The 26,459-nt window shown below is 53.2% G+C and overlaps 1 protein-coding gene and 1 pseudogene across 2 annotated transcripts in view; both read left to right on the forward strand.

Moving 5' to 3' along the window:
- DPP7 (dipeptidyl peptidase 7) overlaps positions 1–26,459 on the forward strand; it is a 1,540,287-nt gene that overhangs the window by 1,467,616 nt on the left and 46,212 nt on the right. The gene's annotated exons all lie outside the window — the stretch shown is intronic.
- LOC147710464 (annexin A4-like) lies at positions 729–25,477 on the forward strand (annotated as a pseudogene). Its single transcript, XR_015295628.1, has 3 exons — positions 729–1,540; positions 8,669–8,684; positions 25,241–25,477. The product of XR_015295628.1 is annotated as an annexin A4-like (transcript).

A 26,459-nucleotide genomic window follows, 5' to 3' on the forward strand; every position in this document is an offset into this window, starting at 1 on the left:
GCAAAAAGAAGAGGTAACATATTATCTCATTTCTTTTTCATTTTTTATAAGTTAACCTGCTCTGTTTAAATGAACACATTTCTCGTGTTTTGTTGTGTGCTGCAACTAATATAGCAGTTGTTAAGTTATATCATGTCTTGCCCTTAGCCCCGCCCCCTCATTACACCTCTAACTCATTTTAATCAGTACCTGCACTTATTTTTTTCCATTTAAAGAACTGATTCAAACATTCCACCAATCACGTTATTTTTTGAAGCTATGTATTACAAAATGACTCCGGCATCAATTTATATTTTTCCATAATTCTGTAGTAAGTTTACTTTTCAAGCTTTAAGCAGAGCTAAAAGTGCTACTTCTTTCCAAATTCAGTAATGCCCAATGTTCTCACTTCCATGTACCATAAATTCTTAGCAGATGCTCTTTCCATATTTCTATAATTCCCTGCCTAGTTGGCACACTTTGTACATGTGTAATACTACAGTGATCATTGTGCATAACGTATACCTTTCTCTGTAAGGTTTGAACCTGGGTGAAGGAAATTGACTGGCGTCAGACTGTCCGTGGTGTTCATGAATTCTCATTCAGCCTTTGTATTGCTCTGTCTGCCTGGTCTGTCTTAATAAGAAAAAGCATCAGAAGTAAGAGGGTGGCTTACGTAGACCTGCAAATTAAGAGGAGTGGACACGGAGCTGAAAATGTAGTCAAAGCCGCGCAATCAGCGGTGACACCGCCTTCCCGCAGAGCTGAAGCAAGGCACGGCCGCTGCTGTGCTGCAGATCTCTTTGAATAGCTAACCCGAAGTTTACCATTAACCCTACACCATGGCAACGGCCGGACCCAAAGGCACCATCAAGCCCCATGCTTCCTTCAATGCTGCAGATGATGTACAGAAGTTGCGGAGCGCCATGAAGGGTGTTGGCACAAATGAAGATGCCATCATCGATATTATTGCGAACCGTACGATCGCTCAGCGCCAGGAAATCAAAATAGCCTATAAGACCACGGTTGGCAAGGACTTGGAGGATGATATAAAGTCTGAGCTGACCGCAAAGTTTGAGAAGACGAGTGTGGGTTTACTGATGCCCATCACACAATATGACGTCCAGGAACTGATTCTGAAGGCTGCAATGAAGGGTGCCGGCACAGACGAGGGATGTCTGATCGAGATTATGGCTTCTCGCTCACCTGAGGAAATCAATCATATCAACGTGGCTTACAAACAGGGAAAGAGTCTTGAGGATGATATTTGCTCCGACATGTTCCAGAGGTCCTGTTGTCCTTGTCAGCAAGCGGAAGAGACACCAGCTCGCATTTGGAGGGCCCGCTGGCCAAGAAGGATGCCCAGGATCTGTACGAAGCAGGCGAGAAGAAATGGGGCACCGATGAGAAGTTCCTGAGCATCCTCTGCACAAGAAACAGGAAGCACCTGCTGAAGGTTTTTGAGGAGTACAAAAAGATTTCTAAAAATGACATTGAAGCCAGTATAAAATCAGAGATGTCTGGAAATCTGGAAGATTCCCTGCTCGCTGTTGTGAAGTGCGTTGTGATAATATAGATACTTGTGTCTCTGCTGTTTTTCAGAGTTTCATCTAATTATATTTATCTTGCGCTTTCTCCACCTTTAACAGTAGACACACTTTATACAAAATGTTTTTCATATCACATGTTTATTCATACATTGCAGTCCCTTAATGTGCACGGAGCATCTGTTTGTGTGATTGAGTGCATAATCTCTCTACCGATTTTGCCACATGTAACTGTACATGGCTCACATAATTTGTTCCTTGGGAGATTCCAGGCTTTTTTTTAGAATAAGAACATTGGATCACCTTTGATGGAACTATCATGGGCACCAACATTGTGAACTCCAGTATTATAACAAAATCCAAATTTACTGCTTGCAAAAAACCAGAAAGCAGTCACAAGAAATTTTATAACTGTCAACAGACATGCACATATCAATCCAATCTGCAAAAATACACCAGCTGTATCTGCAAACTGGAAAAATCATAAGCTTACGTACCAGAATTCACGAAATCTTAGGTGGACATTACCCTCCTTCACACAAGAAGAATCTGATCTACTTAGTTGTTAAAACTTTGTAGTATTAAAATCCGGTGACAAGAGCAGTAAAAAGGTGCACCATTTTATGACAGCCAACAAGTGCTAGATGCTATAGGAATACCAGGAAATGCCATCAACGTTCTATATGAATAAACACCTTCCTTTTACCTCATAAACATAATCAATATTAGCCTATAGTTCTGTTTTGTGACAAGTTTAAAAGAGGAATCCTTGCGTGTCTTTTTCCTCCCATTGGGAGTTTTAACTCCTCCCTCACCCTCACACACCATCACACACACACCCTCACGCACACACCCTCTCGCACTCACACACCCTCGCTCACCCTCACACACACCCCCACACACCCCCTCACCCTCACATCCCCTCACACCCCCTCACCCTCACACACCCTCACACACCCTAACACTCTCTCACTCAACATCACCCTCACACACCCGGTCACCCACACTCACCCCCGTCACCCTCACACACTCTCACCCTCACATACACCCCCTCACACCCTCACACCCCTTCACTCTCACACCCCCTCACCCTCACTCACCCTCACACCCCCCCACTCTCACACACCCTCTCTTACAACCCCTCACCCACACACCCTCACCCTCTCACACCCTCACACACCCTCACCCTCACTCACCCACACACACCCTCACACCCCCTCACCCCCCACCCCTTCACTCTCATACCCCCTCACCCTCACTCACCCCCCCACTATCACACACCCTCTCTTACACCCCCTCACCCCCTCACCCTCTCACACCCTCACACTCTCACACCCTCACCCACCCTCACAAACCCTCTCACCCACACACACCCACACCCCCTCAGCCCCCTCTCACCCACCCTCACCCCCTCTCTCAACCACCCTCACACACCCTCAACCTCACACACACCCTCACACACCCCCTCACCCTCACACACCCTCGCCCTCGCACACACCCTCACTCTCACCTTCACCCCTTCACCCTCACACCCACTCACCCTCACAAATCCTCACCCTCACACACCCCTCACCCCCCTCACCGTCACTCACCCTCACACCCCCTCACCATCACCCTCACACACACCCTCACTCTCACACCCGCTCACTCGCACCCCCTCACTCTCACCCCCTCATCCTCACACACACCCTCACACACCCTCACCCTCACACACCCTCTCGCACCCCCTCACCCTCTCTCACCCCACCCTCACACCCCACCCTCACACACACTCACCCTGTCACCTTCACGTCCGTCATCTTCATCCCGTCACCCTCACACACCCTCACCCCCCCGCATCCTCAGAACCTGTGACCCTCAGAATCCCTCACCCTCACAACCCCACACCCTCAAAACCCACCCCCTCACCCTCACACCCCCTCACCCTCACACCCCCTCACCCTCACACCCCCTCACTTTCACACCCCCTCACCCTCACACACCCTCACCCTTACTCACCCTCTCACGCCCCCTCACCCTCGCAACCCCTCACCCTCACAGCCTCACACCCCCTCACCCTCACACCCCCTCACGCACCCTCTCACCCTCACACACCCTCACACCCCAAACCCACACACCCGACACCCTCACACACCCTCACCCCCGTCACCTTCACACCCGTCACCCTCACCCCCTCACCCTCACACCCCTTACCCCCCTCACTCACCCTCACACCCTCACTCACCTTCGCACCCCCTCAACCTCACACCCCCTCACCCTCACACACACCCTCACCCACCCTCGCACACCCTCACACACCCCCTCACACCCCTTCACTCTCACACACCCTCTCACCCCCCTACCCCCTCACAACCCCACACCCCCTCACCCTCACACCCACTCACCCTCACAACCCCTCACCCTCATAGCCCCTCACCCCCACACACCCTCACCCACACCCTCACACACACTCGCACACCCCCTCCCGCACACCCTCTCACTCTCACACCCCCTCACCCTCACACACTCTCACCCTCCCTCACACCCCTCACCCTCACACCCCACACCCTCACACCCTCACCCCCGTCACCTTCACACCCTTCACCCTCACCCCCACACCCACTCACCCTCACAACCCCTCACAACCCCTCACCCCCACACACCCTCACCCACACCCTCACACACACCCGCACACCCCCTCACTCTCACACCCCCTCACCCTCACACCCCCTCACCCTCACACACTCACCCTCCCTCACACCCCTCACCCACCCTCACACCCCACACCCTCACACACCCTCACCCCCGTCACCTTCACACCCTTCACCTTCACCCTCACCCCCCTCACCCTCACACCCCTTACCCCCCTCACTCACCCTCACACCCTCACTCACCTTCACACCCCCTCAACCTCACACCCCCTCACCCTCACACACACCCTCACCCACCCTCGCACACCCTCACCCTTGCACACCCTCACACACCCCCTCACCCCTTCACTCTCACCCACCCTCACACCCCCTCTCACCCCCTCACCCTCACCCTCACAACCCCACACCCCCTCACACCCCCTCACCCTCACACCCACTCACCCTCACAACCCCTCACCCTCACAACCCCTCACCCCCACACACCCTCACCCTCACACCCCCTCACCCCCTCTCACACACTCACCCTCCCTCACACCCCTCACTCACCCTCACACACCCTCACACAGCCTCACACCTCCTCACCCACACCCACACACACTCCCTCACACCCCTCTCCCTTACAGACCCCCTCACCCTCACACAGCCTCACACCTCCTCACCCTCACACACACCCACACACTCTCCCTCACACCCCTCTCCCTTACACACCCTCACACCCCCACCCCCTCACCCTCACACCCCCTCACACACCCCACACCCTCACCCCCTCACACACCCTCACCCTCACACACTCTCACACACTCCCTCACACACCCTCATCCCCCCTCAAACACCCTCACACCCCTCAAACACCCTCACCCCGTCACCTTCACGCCTGTCACCTTCACGCCCGTCACCTTCACGCCCGTCACCTTCACCCCAGTCACCCTCACACCCCCTCACCTTCACAACCCCTCCCCCCCTCACCCACACAACCCCACACCCCCTCACCCTCACACCCACTCACCCTCACACCCCCTCACCTTCACACTCACTCTCACACCCCCTCACCCTCACACTCCCTCACCCACACAACTCCACACCCCCTCACCCTCACACCCCTCACACCCCCTCACCCTCACACTCACACCCCCTCACCCTCAAACCCCCTCACACCCCCTCACCCTCAAACCCCCTCACAACCCCTCACCCTCACACCCCCTCAGCCTCACACCCCCTCATCCCCCCTCACCCTCAGACACCCTCACAACCCCTCACCCTCACACCCCCTCACTCACCCTCACACCCCCTCACTCACCCTCACACCCCCTCACACACCCTCACACCCCTTTACCCTCACACACCCTCTCACCCCCTCACCCTCATACCCCTCGCCCTCACACACTCACCCTCACACCCCTCACCCTTACACACCATCACACCCCCTCACCCTCACACCCCCTCACCCTCACCCTTACACACCCTCACCCTCACACCCCTCACCCTCACACCCTCTCACCCTCACAACCCTCACCCTCACAACCCTCACCCTCACACACCCTCACACACCCTCACTCACCTTCACACACCCTCACTCACCCTCACACACCCTCACTCACCCTCACACACCCTCACCAGCAAAGCATAACAAAACATAGCATAGCATAACAAAATGTAGCCTAGCATAAAAAACACAGCATAGCATAATAAAACACAACATAGCATCGCATAACAAAACATAGCATAGCATAACAAAGCATAGCATAGCAAAAAACAACAAAACATAGCATAGCATAACAAAACATAGCATAGCATAACAAAACAAAGCATAGGCTAGCAAAACGAAACCTAGCATAGTATAACAAAACAAAGCATAGGATAGCAAAACAAAGCGTAGCATAACAAAACATAGCATAGCATAACAAAACATAGCATAATGTAACAAAACAGCATAACAAAACACAACACATAGCTTAACAAAACATAGCAAAACACAACAAAACATAGCATAGCTTAGCAAAACACAACAACACATAGCATCGCAAAACAAAACATATAATAGCATAGCAAAACCTAGCATAGCATACCAAACACAACAAAACATAGCATAGCATAACATAGCATAGCATAGCAAAACATAGCATAGCATTACAAAACATAGCATACCATAACAAAACACAGCATAGTGTTAGACGGACCGGGAGGGTCGGCCGAGGTTACGGGGAGAGGTCTCCAGGGAGAGCCGTCTCCAACGACTGTACAAATAAGTAACTTCCCCCCCACAGACGGACACCACACAAGATGGAAGGTTAACGAGACTTTATATGCAATTCTTAGGTTACGTCGATATGATACAAGGAGGTCTGGACTCAGGGGTCCCCTCGGTTCTGATCTCTGGTTGAGGAAAAGGGTAGCGGGTCAGTCTTAGTTACCAATGAGTTCAATAGCTCTCAATCCTCGAGCTCGGTGGGTTTGCTGATCGGGCCGTGGAGGAGCCAAGCAGGTCCCGAGATGGATGAAGGATGGTCGACGGGCCGTGGAGAAGCCAAGCAGGTCCCGATGCAGATGACGGTTACAACGGTCCGCGGCCTCGCCAGCAGATCCGGACGACGGTGAAGGATGAAGGTTACGACGGCTGTGGCAGCGCCAACAGGCAGGATGATGGTGCACAGGACAGAGCTACGGCAGCGCCAGTAGTCCGTCCAGGATGAGTTCTTCTTTCGTCTCTCGACTCCAAGATACAACTGCCCTCCTGCTCTGGAGCTGCCCCAGTTATAGGGCTGGCGTGCTTTGATGTCCGGACCCTCGCACTTGGAGGTCGGGAGGTCCGGGATGAGGGAGTCCAGACACCCAGCAGGGGGGTGGAGCCAGCGCCCGGGGAGGCGATGGGCGAGCGGCACTGGCCGGGGGAGAACCATCGACACCTCTTCCTCCCATTGACTGGCCAAGTAGCTCGCTCACCTCCTGGGTGGAGGGTGGTGCCGGAATGTCTGAGGCCGGGCTAGGCCCAGGGTCGAGGTCGATCGGGGGCCAGGCGGCCTCGTGGCGAAGTGTCCAAGATGGCGGCCCCGGCTGGGCGCATGGGTCGGCAGTGGATCGGACCCACGAGGTTATCATGCTCGAGGACAGGTGTCCCTGAGGGGACGTAGGACGTGCAATGGTGGTGTGTGGTGTTTGCGTGACTGGCTCGGGCCTGGTCGAGCCGGGGGAGAGCGGCCCGTCATGTGGCCTGTCCAACATGCGTCCCCCCCAGCTGAAGGCGGGGAGAGTTACCCATCCTCTTGGGGACTCTCTTCGTCGAGGCGGAAAAACCGGGACAGGCCATCCGCGTTGGCGTGGTCGGACCCAGGCCGGTGTTCAACGGTAAAGTCCATACCTTGCAAGGAGATGGACCAGCGTAGCAGCTTTGGGTTTTCCCCCCGCATATGCATCAACCACTGCAGGGGTCGGTGGTCAGTCTGCACCCGAAAGTGGGTGCCAAAAAGGTAGGGTCGGAGCTTCTTGAGGGCCCATACCACAGCGAAGGCTTCCCTCTCTATGGTGCTCCAGCGTTGTTCCCGTGGCAGGAGTCTCCGGCTGATGAAGGCCACCGGTTGATCAAGGCCTTCGGTGTTCACCTGGGACAGGACCGCCCCAATGCCCTGGTCGGAGGCGTCCGTCTGGACGACGAACTCTCGGCTGTAGTCTGGGGCCTGGAGCACAGGAGCGGAACACATGGCGGCCTTTAGCTGTTCGAATGCCGCTTGACACTCTGGGGTCCAGTTCACCTTCTTGGGCTGATTTTTCGACGTGAGTTCGGTGAGAGGCCCCACGATGGTACCATAGTCTTTCACGAACCTTCGGTAGTAGCCCGTGAGGCCCAGGAAGGCTCGCACTTCAGTTTGAGTGATAGGGGGTTGCCAGTTCTGGATGGCGGCAATTTTCAGTTGTAGAGGGGCCACTAGACCGCTTCCCACCTGGTGTCCGAGGTAGGTCACCGACCCTTGTCCAATTTGACATTTGCTGGCCTTGATCGTGAGGCCAGCTCGCTGAAGGGCTTGCAACACTGCTTGGAGGTGGTGGAGGTGCTCGGTCCAATGGTGGCTGTACACAGCGATGTCGTCCAGGTAGGCGGCGCTGAACTCTTCGAGCCCCGCCAGGACCTGATTGACGAGCCGTTGGAAAGTCGCTGGGGCATTTTTCATGCCGAAGGGCATGACCGTGAACTGATAGTGGCCATCGGGGGTGGAGAAGGCAGAACGTTCTTGTGCTCGGGGTGTGAGGCCGATCTGCCAATAGCCCGCCGTTAGGTCGAAGATGCTGAGGTAGCGGGCAGCGCCCATTCGGTCGACCAGTTCATCTGCCCGGGGGATGGGGTGTGCGTCCGTTCTGGTGACTTCATTCAGGCCCCGGTAGTCGACACAGAACCGGAGTTCGGGTGTGGTTCCGGGGGCGGCTGCTTTGGGGACCAGTACGACCGGGCTGGCCCATGGACTGTCGGAGGGCTCGATGACCCCGAGCGTGAGCATCTTGGCTACTTCCGCCTGGATGCAGGCCCGTACCCGATCAGGTACGCGGTAGGCCCGGTGGCGGATAGGAGGGCTGTCTCCGGTGTCCACATCGTGCACACACCAGGAAGTGACACCTGGGGTGAGGGAGAACAGGCTGGCAAATCGTGATAGGAGGGCTTGGCACTCTTGGCGTTGTTCCTGGGTGAGGGTCTCCGAGAGTCGGACCCCATCCACGGAGCCGTCTCGCTCCTGGGTCCGCAAGAGGTCAGGGAGAGGCTCGGAGTCGTCCTCAACCCCGTTGTCTGTGGCCATCAAGAGGCTGAGTTCTGTTCGTGCAAAGTGGGGTTTCAGTCTGTTGGTGTGGAGGACTCGGAGCGGATTCCGGGCGGACTCCATATCGATCAGATAAGTGGCAGGACCCTTGCGCTCGATTACCTTGAAGGGTCCCGTCCACTTGTCTTGGAGAGCGCACGGTTCTGTGGGGGACATTACCCAGACCTGTTGCCCCGGCTCGAATTCAATAGATGAGGCGTTCTGGTCATACCATTTCTTCATGTCCTCTTGACTGGCCTCTAGGTTGGCTTTTGCTAGGTCTCTGAGCCGCTGGGACTGGTTGCGGAGGGTGAGGAGGTACCGGAAGACATCTGGAGGACTCTTGGCCGGAGGCGTCTCCCAGCCTTCTTTGATCAGGCTGAGTGGCCCCCGTACTGGGTGCCCATAGAGCAGCTCGAATGGGCTGAAGCCTAGGGACTTCTGTGGGACCTCCCGGTAGGCGAAGAGGAGGCACGGCAGCAGCACGTCCCACTGGCGACGGAGGGGTTCTTCCAATCCCCCGATCATCCCTTTTAGTGTGCGATTGAACCTCTCAACAAGTCCGTTTCCTTGGGGGTGATAGGGGGTCGTGAAGCGGTAGGTGACCCCACACTGTTGCCAGAGGGACTTCATATATTTGGAAATAAAGTTCGTGCCTCTGTCACTGACGACTTCTCGGGGGAACCCCACACGGGAGAAGATCCCCATCAGGGCCCTGCCGACCACTGGGGCTGTCACAGTCCGGAGAGGAATAGCCTCAGGGTAGCGGGTGGCGTGGTCCACTAGTACTAGGATGAAGCGATGGCCTTGTCTTGTACGCGGGTCTAGGGGTCCCACAATGTCTATTCCGACCCTCTCAAATGGGGTCGTGACTACGGGAAAGGGTTGCAGGGGGGCCTTTAACTTGCGGCCGCTCTTCCCACTAGCTTGGCACGTGGGGCAAGATCGGCAATGCTGGTGCACATCGTTTCTCATTTTTGGCCAGAAGAAGTGGGTCACTAGGCGGCTGTAGGTTTTATCTTGTCCCAGGTGCCCTGCCAGGGGGACATCGTGGGCCAGATTTAGCAGGAAGTCTCTGAAGCGGAGGGGCACCACTAGTACTCTGTTGGCCCCCAGCTCGGCGATTCGTTGCTCGCTGTACAATAGGTCATTGTCCCAGTAGACCCAATGAGTTCCGGAGGTATCCCCTGCGCTTTGGGCGAGCGCTTGTTGTCGGAGTCCCTCAAGGGAGGGACAGGTCTTCTGCTCCTGACGAAATTGTTCTTGTGTGGGTCCCCCTTCTTGAGCCCACTGGTCAAGATTAGCAAGGTCGGAAGGTTGAGCAGGTTCGAGGGGGATGTCCTGGTCGGGGGTCTCGGCGGGGGCGACCGGAGGCGGAGGCGCCGGCCATTCTGGTTCTTCCGGGTGATGGTTGGCACGGGCGGCCATGGACCGGGTGGTGACACACGCCCAGTCTGGGACGCCCAACATCCCCAAGTGTTCTTTTCGCTCCACGGCTGCCCACGGGGAGCTTTCCAGGTCATTTCCGAGGAGGCAGTCCACGGGGGCGTCGTCTCGGACCGTTACTTTCAACATGCCGGAGACCCCTCCCCACTCAAAGGGGACGCAGGCCATCCGACACAGACTCTCCGAGTTGTCGGCTGATCGCACAGGGCAGAGAATGTTCGGTAGATATTGTTCTGGGGTCACCAGGTGGCAGCGGACGGCTGTCACACTAGCCCCGGTGTCTCGAAGGGCTTCGGCCCGCTGTCCATTGATGCTCACCCATTGGCTGTACTTCTGGGTGTTAGCGGGTAGGGGGACCCGCGGGACCATGTCTCTTCCCCCTAAGCACGCGAGAGTCATGGCGGCTGGCTCCCACTCTTGATACTCTTGCTCGTCTGTTTCTTGTTCCTCGGAGATCTGTTCTTCCCCTAGTGCCGCGGCGGCCATATGGCGGGGTTTTGGACTCTGATACTGCGGGCAGCTGGGGTCGTTTGCATAGTGGCCGACTCGTTGGCATCGGTGACATGTAACATTGGCTCTGTATCCCGGTCGCGCCGGGGTGCTGCCCCGGTTGGCCGGGGGGGTGGTGCTGGTAGTGGGGGCGGCCGGAGTGTTGTCTCTTCCTCGTCCTTGGCCCCCTCCTCCTCCTCTGGGTCGGTGGTGACCATTGTTGTTCCTGTTCTGCTCGTAGGACCCATTCCGGCCCACTCGGGTGATCTCCCACCGGTCAGCTTCAGCTGCGAGCTGCCGGGGATCGGTTAGCTTGCTGTCGAGGAGGTGTTGGCGTAGTTCAATGAAGCAATTGTTGGACAGATGCTCCCATACCATCAGATTGAACAACTGCTCGTAGGTCGTGACGTTGTTCCCTCTGATCCAGCCTTCGAAGGCTCGGCTAAAGTACGTTACATAGTCCACCCAAGTTGTACCTGGAATGCGTGTGCAGTCTCGGAACCTCTGACGGTACATCTCGGGCGTGAGGCCATAGCGAGTGAGGAGGGCCGCTTTCATATGGTCGTAGGAGGTCATCTGGTGGTCTGGGAGCTGTAACAGAGTATCGCGGCCCTCATTGAGGAATTTGCCCCATAGGCCGGCTCCCCAGTCGGCTCTATCGATCCGGTGCGCAGTCATCGCGATTTCATATGCCTTAAACCATTGCTGGATGTCGTCTTCTCGAAAATATTCTCGGACCACATCCTTGGGGATGTGCACTTTTTTGTCCGTGGTCCCTGGGGTGGACGGTCTGTCGGGCACCCCTAACTCTTTATTCTGTTTGCGCAGGTTGATCTCGGCTAGGTTCCGCTCGTGCTCGTACGTTAGTCTTTTTTCCTCGAGCTCCCTTTGCCTCTGTTTCTCCTCTCTTTCTTCTCGGAGGCGAAGGTGCTCTAAGTTTATTTTTTGCTCGGCCAATTTGAGTTCTACGTCCATCTTGAGTCGGGCCATTTCGAGTTCGTGTAGTCGGGCTTTTTCTCTTTCTTGGATCTCGTCTTGCGAGAGACCCGTTCTTTGCTCTTCAGGGGCCGTGTTGGTCTTTTTCGCGGTGCTTTGCTCAGGGGCTTCGACATCCCCGGTCTCTGCCCAAGATTCTAGGGCATGCTTAAAATCGTCCTTGGTGCTTAGTCCGGTGGTAGCGATACCTAGTTCGATGCAGAACTGCTTTAGTTCACGATGGCTGTATTCCTCTAGTTTTTCCATTTGGAACTTCTCAGTTGCTCCGCTCTCTTTAGTCGACATTGTTGTTCGTTGTGGGGTGAGCTACTCTCTGTACGTTATGCGGTGATTCGGATCGCGCCGCTGGCCACCAATGTTAGACGGACCGGGAGGGTCGGCCGAGGTTACGGGGAGAGGTCTCCAGGGAGAGCCGTCTCCAACGACTGTACAAATAAGTAACTTCCCCCCCACAGACGGACACCACACAAGATGGAAGGTTAACGAGACTTTATATGCAATTCTTAGGTTACGTCGATATGATACAAGGAGGTCTGGACTCAGGGGTCCCCTCGGTTCTGATCTCTGGTTGAGGAAAAGGGTAGCGGGTCAGTCTTAGTTACCAATGAGTTCAATAGCTCTCAATCCTCGAGCTCGGTGGGTTTGCTGATCGGGCCGTGGAGGAGCCAAGCAGGTCCCGAGATGGATGAAGGATGGTCGACGGGCCGTGGAGAAGCCAAGCAGGTCCCGATGCAGATGACGGTTACAACGGTCCGCGGCCTCGCCAGCAGATCCGGACGACGGTGAAGGATGAAGGTTACGACGGCTGTGGCAGCGCCAACAGGCAGGATGATGGTGCACAGGACAGAGCTACGGCAGCGCCAGTAGTCCGTCCAGGATGAGTTCTTCTTTCGTCTCTCGACTCCAAGATACAACTGCCCTCCTGCTCTGGAGCTGCCCCAGTTATAGGGCTGGCGTGCTTTGATGTCCGGACCCTCGCACTTGGAGGTCGGGAGGTCCGGGATGAGGGAGTCCAGACACCCAGCAGGGGGGTGGAGCCAGCGCCCGGGGAGGCGATGGGCGAGCGGCACTGGCCGGGGGAGAACCATCGACACCTCTTCCTCCCATTGACTGGCCAAGTAGCTCGCTCACCTCCTGGGTGGAGGGTGGTGCCGGAATGTCTGAGGCCGGGCTAGGCCCAGGGTCGAGGTCGATCGGGGGCCAGGCGGCCTCGTGGCGAAGTGTCCAAGATGGCGGCCCCGGCTGGGCGCATGGGTCGGCAGTGGATCGGACCCACGAGGTTATCATGCTCGAGGACAGGTGTCCCTGAGGGGACGTAGGACGTGCAATGGTGGTGTGTGGTGTTTGCGTGACTGGCTCGGGCCTGGTCGAGCCGGGGGAGAGCGGCCCGTCATGTGGCCTGTCCAACACATAGCATAGCATAACAAAACAAAACATAGGATAACAAAACAAAACATAGCAAACAGCATCACTCAGCACCACCACAGCATCACCCCGGGGCACCACAACATCACTATGCGCTACCACAGCATCACTCAACACCACAGCATCACTTGTTCGCCATCACAACATCACTCAGCACCACCACAGTATTAATCTGTGCAACCATTCAACAACAACTGGAGCAAATATGTTCTCTCAATGTTTCAAGCTTTATTACAAATGTAACAAAAAGATGTTAATATTTCACTTCTGTTCTTGGATTTTCGTCACAATAAAATACAATGAACATAATCTTCACAAAAGTTATCTACAAAAGTTTAGGCTATTACCATTATAAATTACAATAACTTTTATTTAAGTATTAATTATTTAAAAAAATTAAAAGCCATTGTTATTTGTAATATCAATACATGTAAGTCACGTAAATACAACACATATTGCATTACAAATGCTATAGGTGTCACATTTGCGAAAGTTTTAACTATTGGCATTGTAAATGACAAAGCTATTAATTTCGCTATTTTCAAAAACAAATATAAATTAAAAATGTGTCATTTACAATACCAATAGCTCAAACTTTCCTAATGCGAGACCTATTGCATTGCAAATGCTTGTTTTTAAGTATGACAGCAGTACAGCACTGTTATGTTTATTCTCAAGTACCAGGTTTTGAAACCACTAAGCCCAGCTTGATTTATACTTTCACTGAAAGTGGTTGTAAAAGCAAAAAGTACAAGAAATGACAGTCGCTAAGTGGAATCTTTAAATATAGCCTCGAAGACATTTCACTCTGCGCCCATGACAAAAACAGAAAGCTCCTGAGCTCTCCATTTTCTACTGTTTTCTCGGCATCTTTACCATCGCTTACATTTTATAATCTTTTCCTTAGCAGACTGATGTCAAGTGTTCACCAAACACTATTGGGGGTACTTAGACTCCAGTGTACATTGCAAGAGCAAATAACGCTTTTCCCCACGTGCTTTTATTCTCAAGTACCAGGTTTTGAGACCACTAAGCCCAGCTTGATTTATACTTTCACTGAAAGTGGTTGTAAAAGCAATAAAGCACAAGAAGTGACTGTCGCTAAGTGGAATCTTTAAATGTAAGCCTCGAAGACATTTCACTCTGCTCCCATCACAAAAACAGAAAGCTCCTAAGCTCTCCATTTTTTACTGTTTTCTCAGCATCTCTCCCATCGCTTACTTTTTATAATCTTTTCCTTAGCAGACTGATGTCAAGTGTTCACCAAACACTATTGGGGGTACTTAGACTCCAGTGTACATTGCAAGAGCAAATAACGCTTTTTCCCCACGTACTTATGCGTAGATGTACATATTTGCGAAAAACCTGCAACATTTTTTTTTAAAACTCTTTTTATTGATAGATCGCACAGAAGACACAGCACTCCGTACCCCGGAGGAACTGCAACAAACATATCATAGCATAATCAGCGATCCATATAGCTTCTTAAAACATAACCCCGAACCCCCCACCCTCAACCCAGGCCCCCCCACCACCCCGCCAGCACAATGTCTTTATTCCTGTGGAAAGAATTGCATACATATAGCAGTGTGTATCAGGTCGCCCCCATGTCCCCATCATATCTGCCCCTCTGCGTCTCTTAACAATGCTGGCGGTTCCAGCCAGAGTCCCCTGTAATCTGCCCATCTTTTCCATATTTTGTAATGTTTCCTGGGGCAGCCCCTGGCCTCAAAAACTGGTCGCTCTAACCCCATACGAAAATTGAGGCCCTTTTTCCACACCACCTTGGGAGCCCGGGGGTCTTTCCATGCCATAGCCACATCCCTCTTTGCAACTGTAAGACCCAGCAAGAGTAAATGTCGCTTATATATATTACCACCAACTCCTTCGAGGACGTGAAGAAGCCCTAGTTTGGGGGTTCAGGGGAGGTCCCAGCCCAGCACCTCAGACAAGCAGTCCCACACCCCAATCCAGAATCTCGTCAAACTACCACATCCCCACACTGTATGTAGGAAAGTGCCCACTTCCTGCCCACACCTCAAGCACGCTGGGGACTCAATCAGACCAGCCCGCCACAATCTCTCCCTGGTGTAATAGGCCCTGTGCAGGTACTTGAACTGGATGATTCTCAGGCGCATTACAATAGCCGCTCCTCTAGGGGCCTCGAGGGCTTCTCCCCGGTCTTCCTCCTCTAGCTCCCCCACATCCCTTACCCAGGAGTCCAGCAGAGTCTGTAGAGAGGATGAGCAATGCGTGACTAGTGTTTGGTAGATACGGGATATTTTCTTCTCCTCTAGGTCTCCCATGAACACCTTCGCCTCTATCGGACTAAACTCAGGCAAGGAGTCCAGTCCCTCCAACGTGGGTGCAAGGGCATGGCGGAATTGTAGGTACTGAAAGAACTGCGTTCGGGGCATACAAAATTCTTCACCGAGCTCTTGAAAGGATTTAAGCGACGTGCCCTTCAGAACGTGTCCTAGTGTGGAGATTCCTATAGAATCCCAGCCTCTGAAGCCCCGCAGCGATGCCAGCGCCGGCAGCCGCCCATTATGCCAGAGCGGGGTCTCTTCCGTAAGCCTACCCCACCATCCCATACGACGCAACGACCTTCGCCAGATCCGAAAGACCACTTGGGTAGCCCTGGGCAGCCCCTTCCTCAACCGTGCTGAGTATAAAATAGTGTGTAGCGTCTCAGGGTCCATTAGGTATCTCTCAAGGGCATAGGCTGGGTCTCCCCTGTCTCCATACCACCATTCATTCAGGACCAGGAGGTGGGACGCCTGATAGTAGGAAAGAATGTCCGACGTCGCCAGCCCTCCGCAGTATGTGGACAGAAAGCCGGTGCGCAAGGCCACTCGCACCCCCCCCCCCTGCCCACAGGAACTGCCCTAGAGTTGAGTTTACTTGCCTGAACCACTGCGGCGAAATCGGAAACGGGTTGTTCTGTAACTGGTACAGAAGGCGCGGAAGGGCAACCATTTTGAAGATAGCCGACCTACCGTACAGGTTGAGGGGGCATACGAGACCAGGACTTCATCTCCGTCTGCACTCGGTCCCAGACAGGTACTATGTTGCGTTCTCTTGCAATAGCGGGCGAAGCTGTCAAAAACACCCCCAAATACTTGAGTCCTCCAGTCGCTACCTGCAGTATCGATGCCCACGATCCAATCCCCACGCGATCACCTAGCACCCAAAGAGTAGACTTACGCGTGTTCAAGTACAATCCCGACACCTCCCCGAAGATTCTCATGATTTCTAAGACTCTGGGCCCCAATCTATTCACATCTGTGAGGAAAAATAGGACGTCATCTGCGTATAATGCGATTCTGTCCGATGGTCCCGCCTCCCATTCAAAGCCCCGCAGCTGCGGGTCTATCCGGACCCACGCCGCCACTGGCTCCATAGCTAGAGCGAACAGGTACGGCGAGAGGGGGCACCCCTGTCGGGTGCCTCGCCCTATGGGGAAGGCCACAGACGTGGCTCCCGCTACTTTCACCGAGGCCGTCAAATCAGTATACAACAGCTTCAGATATGACATAAAATGCGGCCCAAAATTAAGACGCGGGAGGAGTGCAAAGAGGTAAACCCAACTCAGGGAGTCGTAGGCCCTGTCAATGTCAGCGAGCAACAGCGCCGCTTGGACCCCAGTTCTCCCAATCGCCTTCACTGCTACATGCGCGCGTCTGATATTATGTCTCGTCGCCCTACAGGGCATGAACCCGGCCTGATCCGGGTGGATCAGATCCGTGATGTACGGGAGGAGCCGGTTCGCAAGAGCCTTGGCCAGTATTTTGGCCTCAATATTCATAAGAGAGATCGGTCGATATGACTCGTGCTTATCCGGGGGTCGTCCGGGTTTGCAAAACACAACGAATTTAGCCGGCAGGAGTCCTTGTTCTCTCGCCGCTTCCAGGGCTTCCTTATAGTGTGACCCTAACTGGAGATGGTATTTCTTAAAGAACTCGCTCAGAAACCCATTGGGCCCAGGGGCCTTACCTGTATTGAGCTCCCCCAGGGCCGTGCCCAGTTCTTCGGCCGATAGCGGAATCTCAAGCCGCTCTCGCACGTCCTCCGGGAGTGCACAGGGTGGGAGGGCGGCGATAAAGCCATCAATGTCCGGCGCAGGGAGACACTCCGATGGAGCATACTGGGCCGCGTAGTACCGGGCGAAGCTATCCGCCAGCACCTTCTGAGCCGAGATCGAGGCCCCAGCATCCCCAGTACCTGCGTCTGAAACGTGTTTTGGCAGAGTCTATGTAGCATTGTACTAGATTTATCGCCCCACTGATAAATTCTGCTCCGTGTCGCCAGCCATACTTGCCGAGCCTCGTCAAGCAGCAGGGGCGCATAGGACTGCTGCGCCAGAAGTAGCTGTCCCACTTCCCCACCGTCCCTAGCAACCCCGCATTGCGTCTCCAGCAATTCCACTGCCGCTGCGGCCTTCACCAACTCCTCCTTTCGTTTCCGACGAGCCGCCGCGCACCAGGCAATATCCACACCACGGAGCGTGGGCTTTAGGGCCTCCCATAACGTCCCCACATCTGACACTGTGCCGATGTTATCCTCCCAATTATGGGCTATGGCCTCCCCCATATGGCGCTGATAATCTTCCTGCTGCCAAGTCCAAGCTGAGAGGCGCCACCGAAACGGCTGCCTCCCCCTGTCTAAAGTAATATCCACCGTAACAGGAGAGTGGTCTGACAGCCGGCGCGGTAAAATGGGCGCCGCATCGACCCTCCCTATCACTGCACTGGGGACAAAGATGTAGTCAAGCCTAGAAAACGATTTATGTACTGCTGAAACATATGTATACTCCCGACTATGTGCATGCAGATAGCGCCACGTGTCCACCCATCCCATTCCCTGCACCATGTCTCCCAGTTTAGTGGGTGTGTCAGCAACTTGTCCACCCCCGGGTCTGCAGCGATCCATTCGGCATTGCATAACATCATTCCAATCACCCCCTATCACCGCAATTCCCTCAGGAATCTCTGCCCACACGTATACAACTCCTCAATCAATGACCACTATAATGGGGGCGGGGCATACACACTCCCAATCACCAGCGGCTCCGCAACAATCATCCCCTTTATAAACAAATACCGGCCCTGTGGATCAATCCACTGTGCCGAGTGAACATAGGACAATCTACGATGGACCAAAATGGCCACTCCTCGGGACCCTCTCACAAACCCAGCATGGTAGACCTGATCATAGCCATATCTCTGCAGGCTGAGCGTTTTATTGCCCAACATATGTGTCTCCTGTAGCAAGAGAATATCTGCTTTCTCTCTTTTCCCCAGTATTAGAACTGCGCCTCTCTTGATTTTATCAAGCATCCCCGCACATTCCAACTTATTACTCTCATAGAGGCCCTAGGCGTCCCCAGTCCAGGACCCTCAACTGCCATCTAATCGCAAGCACATCACAGGGCACATACAACTCCCCCATCCCACCTCCAGCCCCTCCCTTCCCCAACCTCCAACCCCCGTACCCTCCCCCCCAACTCCCCCTCAACCCCCCAACGTCCCCCCCCCCCCATACCTCAGCAACATTGAAGTACCTGTCCCGGCATAGGATATCACCGACCCCCAACCGGGAGGCCGGAGACCATCTATCCCAATGGATCCCCATGAACAACCCAACCAATCGCCAACCTACCCCCTTAAGAAATGAACTCCTCTGAACTTGGGGAGTGTGTCCGCCCTCTAGTCCGCTCCCCCCCACCCATATTCACATCCCATGCCAGCAAAACCGTAGTCATCTACACCTCTGACAGTGATTCCCAAAGTCTTTATCTATCTTTAGCGGGACCGTGCATGTCCGCTCAAGCCTTTCACGCTTATCTGTACGTTGAACCTTGAAACCGTACTCCTCGAACCCTCACGAATCCAACTTTTGAGTGTCTGGAGCTACGGTCTCCCCATTCTCCACCTCCTTGGAGGGAGTGCGTCTCGACGGTCTGGATCTCCAGTTGCTCCTACTTCGTGAGCGTTTGGGGGTCCGCAGCTGCGCCGTCGTCGAGGATGAGTCAGAGTCTCGAGCAGGCGGAGTGTGCACCCTGACGCGGACAGTCTCATCAGTCCAGGCGAACACCTCCTCCGGAGTGTTAAAGAACAGTGTGCGGGATTGAAATATCACAAGCAGGCGGGCCGGGTAAAGCAAGGCATATTGAATATGAGGTCCCTCAGGCGTGCTTTGGCCGCTGTAAAGGATTGCTGCTGTTGCTGCACCAGCTTGGTATAGTCCGGGAATATTAGAATCCTCTGATTGTCGCACATAAGGGGCTCTTTCGCTCGCGCTTGTCGCAGGATAATGTCCCAATCGTGATAATTGAGTAGCTTGGCTATCACCGGCTGGGGGCGAGCGCCTACTGGAGGCTTCTGGGTTAGCGCTCTATGTGCCCGTTCAATTATGAAGCAGCGTGAGAGGGATTCCGGCGGGAGCCATCCCTCCAGCCACTGGGTCAGGAATGCCTCCATGTTGCCCTTTTCGCAGCCCTCTGGAAATCCAACGAACCTCAAGTTGTTGCGCCGAGCCCGCCCTTCTGCATCCTCCGCCCGGAGCATCAGGCCCTTCTGAATCCCTTCCATGTTGGCCACCTTCAGGGTCACCACATCATCCTCCACTCCCGTTATTCTGGTCTCAGCTTCTGTGATACGGGCCACGGCATTCCACAGGTCTTGGCGTAGTAGAGTGACGCCTGCCCCCACGGCCCCAATATTGGCACTTAGCATGTCTCTAGATTGTGTAATCGCCGCCATGAGGGCTGCGTTGTCCGACCCTGGTGTCTGGTGGATTCCTGAGGCCCCGGCACCCCAACCCGGGCCTGTGAACTTGTCTATTAGCCCTTGTTTCGAGGCACCACCACCACTCCCACCTCTGGTCATGTTTGGTGGCCACTGGGGTCCCCACCCCGGGCCCCGCCGCACGTGGCCCCCGGCCCCTGACTGCGGTCCACTGGAGGAGGATTGCTCACCAACACTGCACTCGTTGTCCAAGGCCCAGGGGGGGCCCTGTCAGCCGCACCTCTAATATCGCTCACCGCCCTATTGCGTCGTTTCTGTCAGCTGCAATCGCCTGCTGTGCCCTCCAGCTCTCTTCCCAGCTTTACATGCAGGTTTGGCTCCAACTGAAGGCCCACTTTGTGGGTCGCGTAGTAGCTTCCGCGGCCCCCACCGAGTACGATCCGGGCACCCCCGTGTCAACGGAAAGTAAAGGACTCCGAGGGCAAGTCAGCCGTTGATCTAGCCCGCACCCCGCGACCCACCGAAGCTAATGTCCACTCCTGCCGTTCAATCTCTCGAGCACGGGGTCACTGCTAGAAGTCCATGGGCCCTATGTCTGCCGTGGCACGCCGGGTCTGGTCCTTGTCAGCCACCTCAATGCCCGATGTTAGCCTCTTCTCTGTGGGTAGATCCCCCCCCTCCCCCCCCCCCCCGGCTTATGCCGCGGTCCGGCTCGACCGCCGAATGGGAGGCGCCCCGACCCAATGCGGCAGCCCCTATATAGACCCACTCACCCCGAGCAACCTGGGGGGGGGTTTCCAGTCAGGGCAAACAGCGCCAGCAGCCACGAGTCCCGCACCAGTCTCCAGCAGGGGGGGTGGGCCTAAACATCCGCCATCTCCAGCCCACACTGCGGTCCGATATGACCGCCGGGGTCTTGTTGGTCACCCCTCCACTCACACCGCTCCACTGGGCCACCACTCAGCTCTCCTCACCTTCCTAGGGGCTCATCCATGCCCCGTCTACACTGCGGGGAAGCCGCCACCAACTACGGCCTGCAGGTCGCCAAAATTGAGGTCCCGGCTGTTCGGCGCTGCCCAGGCCGCAACACCGCTCTGTCCCTGGATTGGTAGATGCACCTGGGACCTCTCGGTGGTACAGGGCAAGCTGAGCCGTCGGCGTAATGGTCCCTGGCACCGACTCGTCTGCAGCGCCCCTCGCCGCTCACCGCCAATCTGCCACAGCGGCCGGGAGCCGCGAAACTCGAGGTCCCCGGCGCCACGTCTCAGGATAGGCCACTCCGCCTCGGGACACATTTCCCGGCCTTCCGCACCTTCAAATCGGCCCAGCTTCACTCCGGGCACGCCGGCCACCTACCACATCAGGGCACCTCACCTACCACATCAGGGCACCTCATCGGGATACTTTTGGGCGGGGGAGAAGCAGGATTATTTATCGGTGAATGAATCGGTGGGACGGAGCTCTTCTAAGCTGCGTCCGCCATGATGGCTACCTTGGCTACGCCCGCAACATTTTTAATGCCTATTTTTGATGTTATTATTCTTGGTGTGTTTGCTGTAAACACCAGTCAAATTCTGGTAGTAACAATTCGTGCAAAAAGCCTGAGAAAGCAATTTGTCCACAGCCAACGAAAGTCAGTAGCGCAAAAATGGGTGCAAAAAACCACTGGCAAATGGATGCTTTATTAAAGCGAAAGGCTGTTTACCAAATGAAATGCAAGGATGTAGTATGCTAAACAACAGGCTATATTTGCTTAATGTTTGGTATACGTGTGAAAAACGTCGATTAAACGTACATCAAACGTCTGTAGGGCAGAGATCTTGCTGCACATTTCAAGTAACATGTTGCAGTTCTCTGACTAGCCAGACTGTGCATGGTGCACTCACCCACAGAAAAGGGATAGACCATGGGTGACAGTTTGACTCGGTAATATGAATTAAAGTCCATTAGTATGCAAAGAGGCATGTGATGGAATACCGCCAGCCTTATACCCAAGGACAGTTGTGCCAAGCTCTGAAAAATGCGGTCATAAATACAAAATTATTACCAATCGTAATATTTGCACATTTACCTGTTTAACAATCAAGAACAGTTATTTATACTCGTATGCGAGGTTAGAAATATAAAATTGATTATGTGAGCGTGGCCTAAATAAGCCACTCCAAAACTTTTTAAAATAACCATGCGCCACAATTAACAATAAATGAACTCCCAAAAGCTATATATGAACAGAAGGGCTTCCCTGGGTCAATTACTACCTCTTCGATGTCACAGAAACATCTTTGTTTTCTGATGCTATTACAAGAAAAAGAATATCATACTATGTTATTACACTTCCTGAATGCAAACTGCAAACCTTATCCACGTAAGCAACAGCTTGACTCGTTGATGGTTAAGGTATATGAATATATATAACACTAACACACACACACACACACGCCTAATCGATTCAAAACAGCCTGTTCCTAGTATTCTGGGCCCATTCGCCCATACTCATGGGACTGTGAATTGTTTATAAATTACACACTCAATTGTCAGTGCACGCTTTCACTGGGCAAAAACACCACCAGCCATCAGTGAACGCTTCCACGGGGCACAAACAACACCAGCCGTCCGTGCACCCTTCCACCAGACACAAACCACCAGACGTCATTGCACGCTTTCACCAGGCACACACACACCACCAGCCGTCAGTGCACGCTTTCACCAGGCACACACACACCACCAGCCGTCAGTGCACGCTTTCACCAGGCACACACAACCAGTCGTCAGTGCACGCTTTCACCAGGCACAGACACCATCAGTCGTCAGTTCACGCTTTCACCGGGCACAAACACCACCAGCCGTCAGTGCACACTTTCACCAGGCACACACAACCACACCGTCAGTGCACACTTTCACCAGGCACAGACACCAACAGTCATCAGTGCACGCTTTCATTGGGCACAGGCATCACCAGTTGTCAGTGCATGCTTTCACCGGGCACAAACACCACCAGCCGTCAGTGCACGCTTTCACCAGGCACAAACACCACCAGGCATCAGTGCACGCTTTCACCAGGCGCAGACCACCAGCCGTCAGTGCACGCTTTCACCAGGCACACACACACCACCAGCCGTCAGTGCACGCTTTCACCAGGCACACACAACCAGCCGTCAGTGCACGCTTTCACCAGGCACAGACACCATCAGTCGTCAGTGCACGCTTTCAACGGGCACAAACACCACCAGCCGTCAGTGCACAATCTCTACAAGCGCACACACCACCAGCCATCAGTGCACACATCAATTGTTAGCGCATCCACAATTAACAATTGTGGAAATCGCAGTATGGTGCACTTTACTTTTAAACATATTGATCTAAAGCGCAGCATGACACCATTGCCACAAAAATAAATACACCTTTTTTGGGCCTACAATTGATAGACTTTTTTTGCAATTGGTGTTGCAATATTTAGCAGCGCCAATAGCTCAAACTCTCTATAATCCTTTTCGGTCCAGCTCTCATGAACTCTCCTCTCACATTTTCTCCTCTGATATCTTTCTCTCCCCATGTTCCCCTCTTCGCCTCCCCTTTCACAGGCTCGCAGTCAAGAATCAAAAATATGTTTAGGGATGGCTCCACTGCTCAGCAGTGAGCATTTCATTTAACACACTGACCCATCCTGCTAGCAGAGTCGTTTTGGAAGGCACAATATGGTTAGATGTCAAAGAACAGAACGCAAATTAGGTTTTTGTTTTATGGTTGAACTTTTGTACTCGAAGAAATGTGTTGAAAAAAAACTTGTTTTTTTGAGATGGGGAAAATTGAGTTTTTATGCGCTCTAATAATTTATGAGAATCTTGTTGCAAAAAGTACATTGTAAAACACAGATCCAAGGACTTGTTATTTTTTTTTTTTTACAGGCATTCAGTTTGCAACAATCTTTGTGTACATCTCCTATTCATTTAATTATTTACCACCCCCACATCCACCACCACCACGTCCACCACCACTACCACCACCACGTCGTCCACCACCACCACCACGTCCACCACCACCATATCCACCTTCACGTCCACCACCAACACATCCACCACCAACACATCCATCACCACCACATCCACCACCATGTCAACCACCACCATGTCCACCACCACCACCACCGCCACCACGAGGCCTCCTCACTCTATCTGTCGCCCTCACTCTATTATTATTATTATTATTATTATTAATATGTTTCTTATATAGTGCCTGAATCGACCCCCGAAGGGGTATCTCCGCGCTTTCCTTGGGAACCCGTCCTGGCTTTTCCCTGAGAGATAGCCCCTACAGGGCATCCCCAAGGTGAAAGCCAGGCATCCCGCCGCGGGGGGCCGTTGTGGAGATTAAGCAAGCTTAATGCCCAGAGTTGCAGAGTGTGAACCCATGATTAGGTCAGGCACCGAAGCGAGAATTATCGAGTCCATGGACATTTGAGCTCAAGACCCTGCCGCGGCGGGAATTGAACCCTGGTCCCGGGTCTGACCTCTGCTTCAGGGTCTGCCTGCTGTAACCAGTGAGCCACACTTCTCCACTCGCCCTCACTCTATCTATCTATCTATCGCCCTCACTCTATCTATCTCTTGCCCTCACTCTATCTATCGCCCTCACTCTATCTATCGCCCTCACTCTATCTATCGCCCTCACTCTATCGCCCCTCACTCTATCGCCCCTCACTCTATCTATCGCCCCTCACTCTATCGCCCCACTCTATCTATCGCCCTCACTTTATCACCCTCACTCTATCTATCGCCCTCACTCTATCTGTCTATCTTTCTATCGCCCTCACTCTGTCTATCTATCGCACTCACTCTGTCTATCTATCTATCTCACTCACTCTATCTCACTCACTCTATCGCCTCACTCTGTCTATCTATCGATCGCCCTCACTCTATCTATCGCCCTACCTCTATCTATCTATCACCCTACCTCTATCTATCGCCCTCCCTCTATCTATCTAACGCCCTCCCTCTATCTTTCTATTGCATTACCACAGCATCCCTCAGCACCACCACAGCATCACTCAGGGGCACTACAACATCACTATGCGCTACCACAGCATCACTGAACGCCACAGCATCCCTCGTCGCCACCACATCACTCCGCGCCACCACAGCATCAATCTGTGCAACCATTCAACAACAACTGGTTCAAATATGTTCTCTCAATAATTCAAGCTTTATTTGCTGTGAGGCTGTACAAGTTCATGAAGGGACTTGGCACTGATGACGACACCCTGATCCGGTTGATGGTTTCTCGCTGTGAACTTGATATGCTGGAAATACGATCTGAGTTCAAGAAGATGTATGGGAAGTCTCTGCACTCGTTCATCAAGGGAGACACTTCCGGAGATTACAGGAAGGCTCTGCTGGAGCTCTGCGGTGGGGAAGATTAAAGGCTCTGCAGTCGGCATAGAAAAATCCATTGATCCAAATACTTTTTTGTATATGTATAAATATTACAATGGCGTCCAAAAGCAGGGCTTTTAGTACTCGTAATTACTGATTCTGCAGTGCTTGGCTGGTCCTTTTTCTTTTCTTTTTAGTTCTTGCAGCACATCACATGCAGCGGCCTTGTAATTATGCTGGCAGGTGTCTTACAGTTACTAATTTCATAAAATATATTTCGAAACTGAAGAAAAAAAAGCTGCGCAATCGTCGATAATCCATAATAAGCAATACTCGGGGATGTGGTGACTATCAGTGCACTAGTTTAGAGAAAAGTCACTTATAATTACCAGCTTGCAACTAACGACTCAATAATCTACTCAGAGAAATCCATGTAAGTCAGATTTGTGTAATGGGAAGTTTCAGTGTTCATAAAAGGCATCACTAATAGATAAGATACGTATTTGAAAAAGTAAGTCCTTTCTACTGCATTTTGATACAGGATCATAGAAATGGTATTCATCCTGCAGTGCCATAGGATGTGACCTCAACGTGTTTAAATGTATCCCTCAGAGTGACGACAAGAAAGCCTACTTGGTGGTAGGCTGAGGAGGCTAATCTTTGATCTCATACCTAGGAAAAAGCAAAGCTGCCTTGAGACATCCAGTATATCTTCAAAAAGATGCTATATTGAAATCCTAATGCACCCACAAATATTAACAGAATGGAGGCAAAAATAACTATTAGAGAAGACAATAGATTTCACCCGAAGAGCTGTGGGCAAGGTACCCAGTAGCAAACAGGAAGCCTAGAGTGGTTATGGAAATAAGAAGCAAACTCACCAAGAGCTCCAAAGTAACCGTTCAGGAGCAAAACATGGAAATAACAGCGCCCCTTCCTAACATAAGAACCAGATGGAAAGCAAACTATAAATAGTGCAGTAAAGGATTGAAAGAAGTTATCCAACAAGTGGAAAGGTTGATTCAAAGTGAAGGACAACAGTAAATGC

Source organism: Lissotriton vulgaris, chromosome 5 (genome assembly GCF_964263255.1).
Source record: "Lissotriton vulgaris chromosome 5, aLisVul1.2, whole genome shotgun sequence".
Lineage (NCBI taxonomy): Eukaryota > Metazoa > Chordata > Amphibia > Caudata > Salamandridae > Lissotriton > Lissotriton vulgaris.